Here is a 15,000-nt window from a genome sequence, read left to right on the forward strand (position 1 = left end):
GGTCTTATTGACATAAGAGATGTCATTTATAGTCTATCTCTTTCTATATATGGAAAGTCAAGAAATTCTCATCGAAACATCGAGAAATTGTGCATATAGAAAACTCTAAAGAAAGAAAAAAAGGAGACCCATGCCATGATTTTCAAATCTTTTCTACTTAAGTAGTCTAAAGTAGTCTAAGTTTCTCGATGAGGATAATTAATTCGGTCGTTGTGGTCGGACTCTATTATGGATTTCTGACCACATTCTCCATAGGTCCCTCTTAGATCTTCTTTCTCCAATCTTGGGTTAGGGAAGAAGGAGATATTCGCGACTACTGGCGGTTTCATTATGGGGCAGCTCATGATCTTCATATCGATCTATTATCCACCTCTGCATCTATTCTTTCTTAGCTAAACGGGTGGAAGATCCATCCAATTTGGTTATATCATGGACTCGAAAAACGGATCTGAATGTGACTGAAATGCACGATCTTCACAGGTATCACTTTTCACGATACCTAAACCTAAAAGGTGGAATAGCGATTTTCGAACCATTTCCTATAAGAGAATGGTTTCCATTACTTTGAGAAATGGATTCTATATCAAACTATAGCTATTGCATTAAAGAAGAAAAGAAACTAATAGAAGTCGAAGACGCGGAATGGTAGTGAATAGAGAAAAAGATTCTTCTGATTTTCTTGTTCCTGAAAATATTCGATCCATCTCCTAGACGCCGTAGAGAATTGAGAATTTTCATGTCTTTCAATTCTCGTACTCGTAATTGGAAAGTTACGGAAGGAGATCCATCATTTTGCAATGAAAACAACATAAAAAACTCTGGACAATTTCGAAATCAGACCAAGCGTCTTAATACATATGCAAAAAAATTCATTATTGGCCCACCATTGATTACAAGATTTAGCTTTTATGAATCGCTATTGGTTTGATACGAATAATGGCAGTCGTTTCAGTATGTTAAGGATACAGATGTATCCACAATTCATTTAGAGTTACTTAATAGCCTATTTCTTATACTATATCTCTATCCCGTGAAATTCTCGAGCCCAAAGATGGATGCATATGCTGTGTTTCATTTTGCTAAATGATATCAATTAAATGGTATATCAATTCTATAAATTGGATATAGCAATAAATAAATCAGCAAAATTCTTTTATTTTAGATAGAAGAAATGTTTCTTCTATCTAAAATAAAAGAATGTACCCTTCTATCCAAATCCAATTTGCATCGATAAAATAAATCCAAATTCCAGATTCCAGCAGTAGATGAATAATTGCAAATTTTTGTGTGTACGAGATTAGAATAACTTAAAAATAACTGACATAATTTTTTATTTTTCCTGATCAGAAAAATACATGAAAAAGAAAGGAGGTAGAAAAATTTGTTGATTTATGGTTAAAGAAGAAAAACAAGAAAACAGGGGTTCTGTTGAATTTCAAGTATTCAGTTTCACCAATAAGATACGGAGACTTGCTTCACATTTAGAATTACACAAAAAAGATTTTTCATCGGAAAGAGGTCTACGAAGACTTTTGGGAAAACGTCAACGTTTGCTGGCTTATTTGGCAAAGAAAAATAGAGTACGTTATAAGAAATTAATAAGTCAGTTGGATATTCGGGAGAAGTAATTTAATCGTTCTCATTTTTTTCTTATTTTATTAGTAGTCTTATAGTAGTCTTAGATTTTGCATTTTGATGAGCCTCGTTTTGAGGAATTCATGGAATAATCCATTTTCATGGAATAAAGAATAAGAACAAGGATATGAGTCTATCGCTTAAAAGAAAAGATCTCATGATAGTCAATATGGGCCCTCAACACCCATCAATGCATGGTGTTCTTCGACTGATTGTTACTCTCGATGGTGAAGATGTTATTGATTGCGAACCCATATTAGGGTATTTACACAGAGGAATGGAAAAAATCGCGGAAAACAGAAGTATTATACAATACTTGCCTTATGTAACACGATGGGATTATTTAGCTACTATGTTTACAGAAGCAATAACGGTAAATGCACCAGAATTCTTAGAGAATATTCAAATACCCAAAAGAGCCAGCTATATTAGAGTAATTATGTTAGAATTGAGCCGTATAGCTTCTCATTTGTTATGGCTTGGACCTTTTATGGCGGATCTCGGGGCACAGACTCCCTTTTTCTACATTTTTAGAGAGAGAGAATTGATATATGATCTATTTGAAGCTGCTACAGGTATGCGAATGATGCATAATTACTTTCGCATCGGAGGAGTCGCTGCCGATCTCCCTTATGGATGGATGGATAAATGTTTAGATTTCTGTGATTATTTTTTACAAGGAGTTGTTGAATATCAAGAACTTATTACACAGAATCCCATTTTTTTAGAACGAGTTGAAGGAGTCGGTTTTATTAGCGGAGAAGAAGCTGTAAATTGGGGCTTATCGGGACCAATGTTACGAGCTTCTGGAATACAATGGGATCTTCGTAAAATTGATCCTTATGAGTCTTACAATCAATTCGATTGGAAAGTCCAATGGCAAAAAGAAGGAGATTCGTTAGCTCGCTATTTAGTACGAGTCGGTGAAATGAGGGAATCCATAAAAATTATTCAACAGGCTGTAGAGAAAATTCCTGGAGGACCTTATGAGAATTTAGAAGCCCGACGCTTTAAGAAAGCAAAGAATCCCGAATGGAATGATTTTGAATATCGATTTCTTGGTAAAAAACCTTCGCCCAATTTTGAATTATCAAAGCAAGAGCTTTATGTAAGAGTAGAAGCTCCAAAAGGCGAATTAGGAATTTATCTGGTAGGAGATGATAGTCTTTTCCCCTGGAGATGGAAAATTCGTCCACCGGGTTTTATTAATTTGCAAATTCTTCCTCAGCTAGTTAAAAAAATGAAATTGGCTGATATCATGACAATATTAGGTAGTATAGATATCATTATGGGGGAAGTTGATCGTTGAAATGATAATAGATAGGGTAGAGGTAGAAACTATCAATTCTTTTTCGAAATCGGAATTATTTAAAGAAATCTACGGACTTATATGGATTCTACCCATTTTTGCCCTCCTACTGGGAATCACAATAGAAGTACTCGTAATTGTGTGGTTAGAAAGAGAAATATCCGCATCGATACAACAACGTATTGGTCCTGAATATGCTGGCCCCCTGGGACTGCTTCAAGCTATAGCAGATGGAACTAAACTACTTTTAAAAGAGGATATCCTCCCATCCCGAGGAGATATTCCTTTATTTAGCATTGGTCCCTCTATAGCAGTCATATCCATTTTATTAAGTTTTTTAGTTATCCCTTTAGGATATCGTTTTGTTTTAGCTGATCTTAGTATTGGTGTTTTTTTATGGATTGCGATTTCAAGTATTGCTCCTATTGGTCTTCTCATGGCAGGATATAGCTCAAATAATAAATATTCTTTTTCAGGCGGTCTACGAGCGGCTGCTCAATCTATTAGTTATGAAATACCATTAACTTTTTGTGTACTAGCAATATCTCTACGTGTGATTCGTTAAAATAGGATCTTTTTCCTCTAAAATACATTGAATGCTTATCTTCCTTTGCTTATTCTGTATTCGCGTTGGTAAGTTAAACTCGATAGCTATATGAGTGAAACAAAACAGCTTATTAATTTGTAGTAAAAGTAAAAAATCTCATTTCCTACGTACAAGAAAAAAGTTCAAGTAAACATAAGCAGTGTAAACTCTTTACCCCAAGGTTGAGATTGTTTGATTAGTCATCATATCTTGAAGCGGGCAAGAATAAAGGATTCGCGATATGGAATTCCATTACTAGAATATTTTGAGTTATTACTATAATTTAAACTTATAACCATAAGGCAATCCATCAAAAGTTAGTGAGGGATTAGGAACACTAAAGTACATACAGGATTAGTAATGAGAGAATCTAAATCATTAGACATTTTTCCTCATAAAAGGAATCATAATAAGGACTTGAAATTGGTGGAAATGATCAAGCAGTACTTTCTTCAGATTCCGGTCTAGAGTATGTTCCCATTCACTTGTTAAGGAAATGGCTATCAAGAACGAATTAACCCTTTATTCTTTTTTTTTAAGTATACCCCTCCCGGGGAAAGAAGAGTAGGACAAAAGATATGGAATACAATACAAAAAAGGATCTTTATTTATTCTTTCCTTCCTTTATCCCTATTCATACAGAATTCCTCATGAACTAATGCCAAATTCTTTCCATTTATTAATTGCTATAACGAGTGATTTATTCCAATATTAAGTTATTACCGAACAAAGCAAAATTATATTATATAAAGGATGAGATCAATTCGGAAGCGCTTTTTTGTTATTCTAGCAGACGTAATTGCTTTGGTCTAATTTTGGGCTTTCCAATCAATTTTATCTTATCTAATTCTATCTATGCCCAGAGGATGATACCGAAACGAAACAATCCTTTCCTTTTTTCTGATCATAGAGGAGCCGTATGAAGCTAAGGTTTCATGTACGGTTTTGGAATAGCGGTGGGAACTGTGATGTTATCATCGACTATGATTATCTAATAGTTCAAGTACAGTTGATATAGTTGAAGCACAGTCCAAATATGGTTTTTTTGGATGGAATCTTTGGCGTCAGCCTATAGGTTTTCTAGTTTTTCTAATTTCTTCTTTGGCAGAATGTGAAAGATTACCCTTTGATTTACCAGAAGCAGAAGAAGAATTAGTAGCAGGTTATCAAACCGAATATTCTGGTATTAAATATGGTTTATTTTATCTTGTTTCTTACCTAAATTTATTAGTTTCCTCTTTATTTGTAACTGTTCTATACTTAGGCGGGTGGAATTTCTCTATTCCCTATATATCCTTTTTTGGATTTTTCCAAATGAATAAAATAATTGGAATTTTGGAAATGGTAATAGGTATCTTTATTACATTAACTAAAGCTTATTTATTTCTCTTCATTTCTATCACAATAAGATGGACTTTACCCAGGATGAGAATGGATCAGTTATTAAATCTTGGATGGAAATTTCTTTTACCTATTTCTCTGGGCAATCTCTTATTAACAACTTCTTCCCAACTAGTTTCACTATAAATAAGAATACAATAACAGTAAGAATATTTTCAACACAAAAGTTCTCTCAAACAAGAGAAAGAAACATACCTTTTTCATATATAGATTTAGAATATGTTCCCTATGCTAACTGGGTTCATTAGTTATGGTCAACAAACAATACGCGCCGCAAGATACATTGGTCAAAGTTTCATAATTACCTTATCCCACACAAATCGTTTACCTATAACGATTCACTACCCTTATGAAAAATCAATTACATCGGAGCGTTTCCGGGGGCGAATACACTTTGAATTTGATAAATGCATTGCTTGTGAAGTATGTGTTCGCGTATGCCCGATAGATCTACCCCTTGTGGATTGGAGATTTGAAAAGGATATTAAAAGAAAACAATTGCTTAATTATAGTATTGATTTCGGAGTTTGTATATTTTGCGGTAACTGTGTTGAATACTGTCCCACAAATTGTTTATCAATGACTGAAGAATATGAACTTTCTACTTATGATCGTCATGAATTGAATTACAATCAAATTGCTTTGAGTCGGTTACCAATCTCCATAATGGGAGATTACACAATTCAAACAATTAGGAATTCGCCTCAAAGTAAAATAGACGAAGAAAAATCTTGGAATTCAAGAACGATTACAGATTACTAGGTATTAGGATTTTTTTATTAGAAAAATCCATTTTTACTAACTCTAACGAAAAAAGAATAACTACTGCTTAACAACTTATATGTATATACAAAAAAATATCCTAATACCTTTTTCCTTCCTTGAATCTTTTAGTTTTAGTCAGTTCATGAAAAATTTTATACTAGAAATTTCTTCTTATCCATAATGGATTTACCTGGACCAATACATGAGATTCTTGTGCTATTTGGGGGATTTGGTCTTCTACTAGGAGGTCTAGGAGTAGTATTACTTACCAACCCAATTTATTCTGCCTTTTCGCTGGGATTAGTTCTTGTTTGTATATCCTTATTCTATTTTTTATTAAATTCCTACTTTGTAGCTGTCGCACAACTTCTTATTTATGTGGGAGCCATAAATGTCTTGATCATATTTGCTGTAATGTTTGTAAACGGCTCAGAGTGGTCTAAAGATAAGAATTATTGGACTATTGGAGATGGGTTTACTTTACTCCTTTGTATAACTATTCCTTTTTCACTAATGACTACTATCCCAGATACGTCGTGGTATGGAATTCTTTGGACTACAAGATCAAACCAAATAGTAGAACAGGGTCTCATAAATAACGTTCAACAAATTGGGATTCATTTAGCAACCGATTTTTATCTTCCGTTTGAACTCATTTCCCTAATTCTTCTAGTTTCTTTAATAGGTGCAATTACTATGGCTCGACAATAAGAAATACTTAGAATGAGTCAAAATTCTTAGAATTTCAAATATAAAATAAATAACTAAAGAATCACAATTTTGATTTAGTAAAACCCATCTACTGCCAATACAACAAATACCTTCTTTTCTCTTTTGTTGCGTAATTGTTCTATTCTAATTAATTGAATCGGTTCAATTCTTGTCCTCATATTGAAATGAATCGAGATTGATAAGGAGTTAGTTAATGATGTTTGAGCATGTACTTTTTTTGAGTGTCTATTTATTTTCGATTGGTATCTATGGATTGATCACAAGCCGAAACATGGTTAGAGCTCTAATATGTCTTGAACTTATACTGAATTCAATTAATCTAAATCTCGTAACATTTTCTGATCTATTTGATAGTCGCCAATTAAAAGGAGACATTTTCGCAATTTTTGTTATAGCCCTTGCGGCTGCTGAAGCAGCTATTGGACTATCCATTCTTTCTTCCATCCATCGTAACAGGAAATCAACTCGTATCAATCAATCCAATTTTTTGAATAATTAGACATAGAATCCCCTAAACAAAGGGGCATATATAATAATAAGAAACATTAAGATGAATAGAAATCTAATCTTATTTTCTTATTAGTGTTTAATAATATCCTTTTTTTGAGTAGGTTATTTCAGAGTATTGTTTTTTACTTATTGAATATTGCATTTTTGCAATTCATTGATATTGCAATTTGAATATTGCAATAATTTATATTGAAAAGATGATAGCCAATTTATTGGCTAATTCGAATTAGTATGTAGAATTCGTATAATTATAACTGTTGAAGCCTTAAATTCAAGTCTCTTGGCTCTTTTCACGCTTTCTCACAAACAGATTACGAAATATATTGCATTATTTGTTAAAGTTTGGATAAACCATTGCTTCGTCTGGTGTCTACAATACATCTAATTTATATAGTACTAATTTCATTTTTACCAGATCGAAAATTTTTATGTTGAAAAGGAAAATTTAGAGATCCAATGTCACATTCTGTAAAAATTTATGATACATGTATAGGATGCACTCAATGTGTACGAGCTTGCCCAACAGATGTATTAGAAATGATACCTTGGGATGGATGTAAAGCCAAGCAAATTGCTTCCGCGCCGAGAACCGAAGATTGTGTGGGTTGTAAGAGATGCGAATCCGCCTGTCCAACGGATTTTTTAAGTGTCCGCGTTTATTTAGGGCCTGAAACAACCCGCAGCATGGCTCTATCTTATTGATACGTTACAAAAAACTCCACTTGAATCGTCTGATTCCTCTTTACCGAAGAAGCCTGTGCTCGAAATAATCGAGCATGGGCTTTTCTGGTCAAAACGTATCTTGTCTTTATTACTTTATCATGAGTTATTTTCCTTGGTTAACAATACTTGTTGTTTTGCCGATATTTGCAGGTTCATTAATTTTCTTTTTACCTCATAAAGGAAATAAAATCGTTAGGTGGTATACTATAGCTATTTGTTTATTAGAATTCCTTCTAATGACTTATGCATTCTGTTATCATTTCCAATTGGAGGATCCTTTAATCCAATTAAAGGAGGATTCTAAATGGATAGATGTTTTCGATTTCCACTGGAGATTGGGAATCGATGGACTTTCATTAGGATCTATTTTATTGACAGGATTTATCACTACTTTAGCTACTTTAGCGGCTTGGCCGGTTACTCGGAATTCGCAATTATTCTATTTCCTGATGCTAGCAATGTATAGCGGTCAAATAGGATTATTTTCTTCACGAGACCTTTTACTTTTTTTTATCATGTGGGAGTTAGAATTAATTCCTGTTTACTTACTTTTATCCATGTGGGGGGGAAAGAGGCGTCTGTATTCAGCTACCAAGTTTATTTTGTATACTGCAGGCGGTTCCATTTTTTTCTTAATTGGAGTTCTGGGTATGGGATTATATGGTTCCAATGAACCCGGATTAGATTTAGAAAGATTGATTAATCAATCATACCCTACAACATTGGAAATACTACTGTATTTTGGCTTCCTTATTGCTTATGCTGTCAAATTGCCGATTATACCTTTACATACGTGGTTACCAGATACCCATGGGGAAGCGCATTACAGTACATGTATGCTTTTAGCCGGAATTCTATTAAAGATGGGAGCATACGGATTGATTCGGGTCAATATGGAATTGTTACCGCATGCTCATTATCTATTTTCCCCTTGGTTGGTAATAATAGGAGCGGTGCAAATAATCTATGCAGCTTCAACTTCTCTTGGTCAACGAAATTTCAAAAAAAGAATAGCCTACTCCTCCGTATCTCACATGGGTTTCATAATTATAGGAATTGGTTCCATAACCAACATTGGACTAAATGGAGCTATTTTACAAATATTATCTCATGGATTTATCGGTGCTACACTTTTTTTCTTGGCGGGAACGGCTTGTGATAGAATGCGTCTTGTTTATCTCGAAGAACTGGGGGGAATATCTATCCCAATGCCAAAAATTTTTACCATGTTTAGTAGCTTTTCAATGGCTTCTCTTGCCTTGCCGGGAATGAGCGGTTTTGTTGCAGAATTAGTAGTATTTTTTGGACTAATTACTAGTCCTAAATTTATGTTAATGCCAAAAATGCTAATTACTTTTGTAATGGCAATAGGAATGATATTAACTCCTATTTATTTATTATCTATGTTACGCCAGATGTTCTATGGATACAAGCTATTTCATGTTCCAAACAAAAATTTTGTAGATTCTGGACCACGAGAACTCTTTCTTTTAATCTGTATCTTTTTACCAGTAATAGGAATTGGTATTTATCCAGATTTGGTTCTCTCGCTATCCGTTGATAGGGTAGAGGTTCTATTATCCAATTATTATACTAAATAGGATTTTCTTTTTTTAACCAGTCCGCTCTATATTCCAGAGTGGAAAAATAAAAAATTCAGAAAAAAGTAAAAAAGTCTAATTAGATCTATCTCGAATTTTTGAGAACCCCTTGAACGTCTTTTCAAAGGGTTCTCAAATCAAACTAAAAAGGAAAAAAACCGAAGGTTTTATGTTATGTAATTATTTAGATGGTAATGTAAATGAACCGTAACTATGTAAACCTATTCCTAACAGATTGATACCAAAATAGCAGATCCAAATTATAAGAAATCCTATCGAAGCTACAAGTGCGGAATTCGTACCCTTCCAATTTGGATTTTTTCTACTATGTAAATATATTGCAAATATGGTCCAGGTAATAAATGCCCAAGTTTCCTTAGGATCCCAATTCCAATAGGATCCCCATGCCTCATTAGCCCATACTGCTCCACAAAGAATACCCACGGTTAAAAGAGTAAACCCTAGACTAATGACACGATAACTCCAAGAATCCAAACGCTCAGTTAATTGATATTTGTAATAATTTGGAAATACGGGAAAAGAGGTGTTTTTTAAAGCACTTCTTTTTGCATATAAATATTCAATCTCACTAAAGAAAAATGTTTTAAGAAAAACATTTTTCTTTAGTGAAAAGAAATCGAAATTCTTTCGAAATCTAATGATTAGAAGAGCGGCGGATAATAAGGATCCACACAAAAGAGTTGCATAGCTTAGTAACATCATACTGACATGCATCATTAACCACTGAGATTGTAGAGCAGGTACTAGTATTGTGGATTGATGCATTTCAGTTAAAAGACCCGACGTGGCAAAGCCTTGCGTTAAAATAGTACTTGGCGTAGTTATTGTGCTTAAATCATTTTCGAGTTCTGTATCTTAGGAATAGTATGAAGAATATCAGAGTCCATGAAAAGGAAGATCAATGACTCATATAAATTACTTAATGGAAAATGTCCCGAAGAAACCCCAACGAGAGACTAAAAAAATCCTGTTATAGAGAAAAAAGTAGCTATCATTCCTTTTTCTGACGAATCACGTAATCCCCTAAGTTCACGAACTAATAAGGTTATCAATGAATCGTAATCCAATTGAAATGGTTGAGAAAGAGATATGAGTTAGTATATGTTCTAAAGTTGCAAATAGCATAACGATAAGGTCCCATTACAAAATTGGAAATTTCGAATTTGAATCCAATTTTTCTAATTTATTGTATTCTTTTTGCGGAATGCCGCCACTCGGATTCGAACCAGAGATGCTTGAGCACGCTGCTTCCTAAAAGCAGCGTGTCTACCAATTTCACCATGGCGGCTAATTTAAAATAATAGTTAACTTAAAAGAATAATAGTTATTTTATCGTGAATCGTCGAGACTGGAGAGAAGCCATAGAATTTAGGAACATTAGAAGTTCATCATTAGAGTTCATCATTAACTACAATGAAATGGCATTTTGTATTTTAGAAAAAATTGATAGAATGAAAGCCTTTACCTCTTATTAATATGATGTACCAGTCCTAAACCCATTTATATGGGGAAATTTTGGGATAAGATTAGGTGAGGTTGTAAGTCCTATTGCAAGAATAGGTCTACTTTTTATAATAGAATCCTCGTTTTTATGAGAATTCTATTATAAAAAAAAAGTTCTTTGATAGGAAAAGAATACTGAGGACAACAATATACCAAAAACTTTTGTTCTATATAATGATAATGGAGGGGATTCGTTCTAAGAATATTGTACCGAGGAATTCGACACATAAAAGTACATTTATTAATTAATCCGAATTATTCATTCATATTAAATAATTGGAATTTCTTTTGGATAGTTCAATTCAGATTATTTCAAAATCTTATTATTTGTTTGCTTGTTGCCCAGAAAAACCTTTTGGTTTTGGATGCTCGTTGCCCCTAGAAAATGATCTTGATTTTGCTAAAGAATAAGATTGTACTATGGAAAAATAAGTCTTTTTTTTCCAAAGATTTTTACGAATACGCTTTTTGACATCGAAGTACGTTTTTTTGGAACTGCCATTCAAAAAGGGAATTACTTTTTTCTAGTTGTATGTGAAAGACATCTATTGCCACAAATCAATCCTTCTTTCTGTTTTTTCTTAGTATTTATACTTAGATACTGAAAGATACTGAAAGATACTTAAATTCTAAATTCTTCTTTAGTTCATTTTGTCTAATGTGGATAAGACAAGAGTTTTTTAAGATTTTCTATTTAAATCAATTTCTATATCAAATATACTCCATATATAAATATATGGTATGGGGGGATAAGCCCTCATATAAGAGGGGGAGATAAAAAGAAGGTAAAATTCAATTCAAATAGTTAATTAAGTTCAGAAGGCTATTCCATAATTGAATTCCAATAAAAAAAAATACTTAGTCTCTTAAACAAGACATTCTAAAACTTAGAGAATTCTAGTCATTAGGATTTCCTTTTATATGAAATAAGCAATATTCGAGAATTTCCTATAAATATAGGTTTTCTTTGGAATTCAATCAATCAATTACGAAACAAGAGAGCTCTTTTATTTTAACAAAAAGAAATACAAAAATGATTAGAAAGTAAAATTATTCAATCTTTTTTTGTATTTTAATAAATATTTTTTTTACTAATAACTAGATACCGAAATTCTTTGATTCCTTTTTGAATTTAAGTAACTAAACCCATTCTAAATTTTGGAATATTTTAATGAGAGAAATTAGAAAAATTCATAATTCCCAGTATTTTTTATTTTTCTTATTTGTTTTTTTAATTCCTTTAGAAAGAGATAAGAATAGGTTTGGTGAATCGGAAACAATTTTATTTTATAGAAAAATTGAACTATAAATTTAAACTAAAAATTGCTATTTCTTTTTCTTATGGAACATACATATCAATATGCCTGGGTAATTCCTCTTCTCCCCACTTCCAGTTATTATGTCAATGGGATTTGGACTTTTTCTTATTCCTACAGCAACAAAAAATCTTCGTCGGATATGGGCTTTTCCTAGTATTTTACTCTTAAGTATAGCTATGGTATTCTCACTTCACCTGTCTATTCAACAAATAAATGGAAGTTCTATCTATCAATATCTATGGTCTTGGACCATCAATAATGATTTTTCCTTAGAATTTGGATACTTGGTCGACCCCCTTACGTCTATTATGTTAATACTAATTACTACTGTAGGAATCTTAGTTCTTATTTATAGTGACGATTATATGTCTCACGATGAAGGATATTTGAGATTTTTTGTTTATATAAGTTTTTTAATACTTCCATGTTAGGATTGGTTACTAGTTCCAATTTGATACAAATTTATTTTTTTTGGGAACTTGTCGGAATGTGTTTCCTATTTATTGATAGGCTTTTGGTTTACGCGGCCAATTGCAGCGAGTGCTTGTCAAAAAAGCTTTTGTAACTAATCGTGTAGGGGATTTTGGTATGTATTAGGAATTTTAGGTTTTTTTTTGGATAACGGGTAGTTTGGAGTTTCGGGATTTGTTCAAAATAGCTAATAACTGGATTCCTAATAATGGGATTAATTCCTTACTTATACTTTGTGTGCTTTTTTTATATTCCTTGGTGCAGTTTGCAAAATCTGCACCATTCCTCTTCACGTATGGTATACCTGATGCTATGGAAGGATCCCACTCCTATTTCGGCTCTTATAAACGCAGCAACTATGGTTGCTGCGGGGATTTTTCTTCTAGCTAGACTTCTTCCTCTTTCATATCCTACCCTGGATAATGAGTTTCATTTCTTTAATAGGTACAATAACACTCTTCTTAGGAGCCACTTTAGCTCTTGCTCAGAGAGATATTAAAAGAAGCTTAGCCTATTCTACAATGTCTCAATTGGGTTATATGATGTTAGCTCTAGGTATAGGTTCTTATCAAGCTGCTTTATTCCATTTGATCACTCATGCTTATTCGAAAGCTTTATTGTTCTTAAGGATCCGGATCCGTTATTCATTCAATGGAACCTCTTGTTGGATATTCACCAGATAAAAGTCAGAATATGGTTCTTATGGGTGGTTTAAGAAAATACGTTCCAATTACAAGAACTACTTTTTTATGTGGTACACTTTCTCTTTGTGGTATTCCACCTCTTGCTTGCTTCTGGTCCAACAGATGAAATCCTTAGTAATAGTTGGTTGTATTCACCCTTTTTTGGAATAATAGCCTCTTTTACTGCAGGATTAACTGCATTTTATATGTTTCGGATATATTTACTTACTTTTGATGGTATTTGCGTGTTCATTTTCAAAAAATTACAGTAGTACTAAAGAAGGTTCGTTGTATTCAATATCCTTATGGGGAAAAAGTATATCCAAAGGAGTCAATAGGTGATTTTGTTTTATCAACAATGAAGAGTGGAGTTTCTTTTTTTTCACAAAATATGCCAAAAATTCCTGCTAATACAAGAAATAAGATAGGATCCTTTAGTACTCCCTTTGGGGCTAAAAATACTTTTGTCTATCCTCATGAAACGGGAAATACTATGCTATTTCCTCTTCTTATATTACTACTTTTTACTTTGTTCATTGGATCCATAGGAATCCATTTTGATAATGGAGTAAAAGATAATAGAATATTGGAGTTAACCATATTATCAAAGTGGCTAACTCCTTCAATAAACTTGTTCCAGGAAAATTCTAATTCTTCCATAAATTCATATGAATTTCTCACTAATGCAATTTCTTCTGTAAGTTTAGCAATTTTTGGTCTATTCATAGCATATATCTTTTATGGATCTGCTTATTCTTTTTTTCAGAATTTGAATTTTCAAAATTCCCTTGTAAAAAAGAATCCAAAAAAGAGCTTTTTGGATGAAGTAAAAAAAAAGATATACAGCTGGTCATATAATCGTGGTTATATAGATTTTTTCTATACTAGGGTTTTTATCCTAGGTATAAGAAGATTAGCCGAACTAACGCATTTTTTTGATAAAGGTGTCATTGATGGAATTACCAATGGAGTAGGTCTTGCTGGTTTTTGTATAGGAGAAGAAATCAAATATGTAGGGGGAGGGCGAATATCGTCTTATCTATTCTTTTTTTTATGTTATGTATCCTTGTTCTTATTCTTTATTCCATGAAAATGGATTATTCCATGAATTCCTCAAAACGAGGCTCATCAAAATGCAAAATCTAAGACTACTATAAGACTACTAATAAAATAAGAAAAAAATGAGAACGATTAAATTACTTCTCCCGAATATCCAACTGACTTATTAATTTCTTATAACGTACTCTATTTTTCTTTGCCAAATAAGCCAGCAAACGTTGACGTTTTCCCAAAAGTCTTCGTAGACCTCTTTCCGATGAAAAATCTTTTTTGTGTAATTCTAAATGTGAAGCAAGTCTCCGTATCTTATTGGTGAAACTGAATACTTGAAATTCAACAGAACCCCTGTTTTCTTGTTTTTCTTCTTTAACCATAAATCAACAAATTTTTCTACCTCCTTTCTTTTTCATGTATTTTTCTGATCAGGAAAAATAAAAAATTATGTCAGTTATTTTTAAGTTATTCTAATCTCGTACACACAAAAATTTGCAATTATTCATCTACTGCTGGAATCTGGAATTTGGATTTATTTTATCGATGCAAATTGGATTTGGATAGAAGGGTACATTCTTTTATTTTAGATAGAAGAAACATTTCTTCTATCTAAAATAAAAGAATTTTGCTGATTTATTTATTGCTATATCCAATTTATAGAATTGATATACCATTTAATTGATATCAT

Source organism: Zea mays, unplaced genomic scaffold (assembly GCF_902167145.1).
Source record: "Zea mays cultivar B73 unplaced genomic scaffold, Zm-B73-REFERENCE-NAM-5.0 scaffold_465, whole genome shotgun sequence".
In the NCBI taxonomy this organism is placed as follows: Eukaryota; Viridiplantae; Streptophyta; class Magnoliopsida; order Poales; family Poaceae; genus Zea; species Zea mays.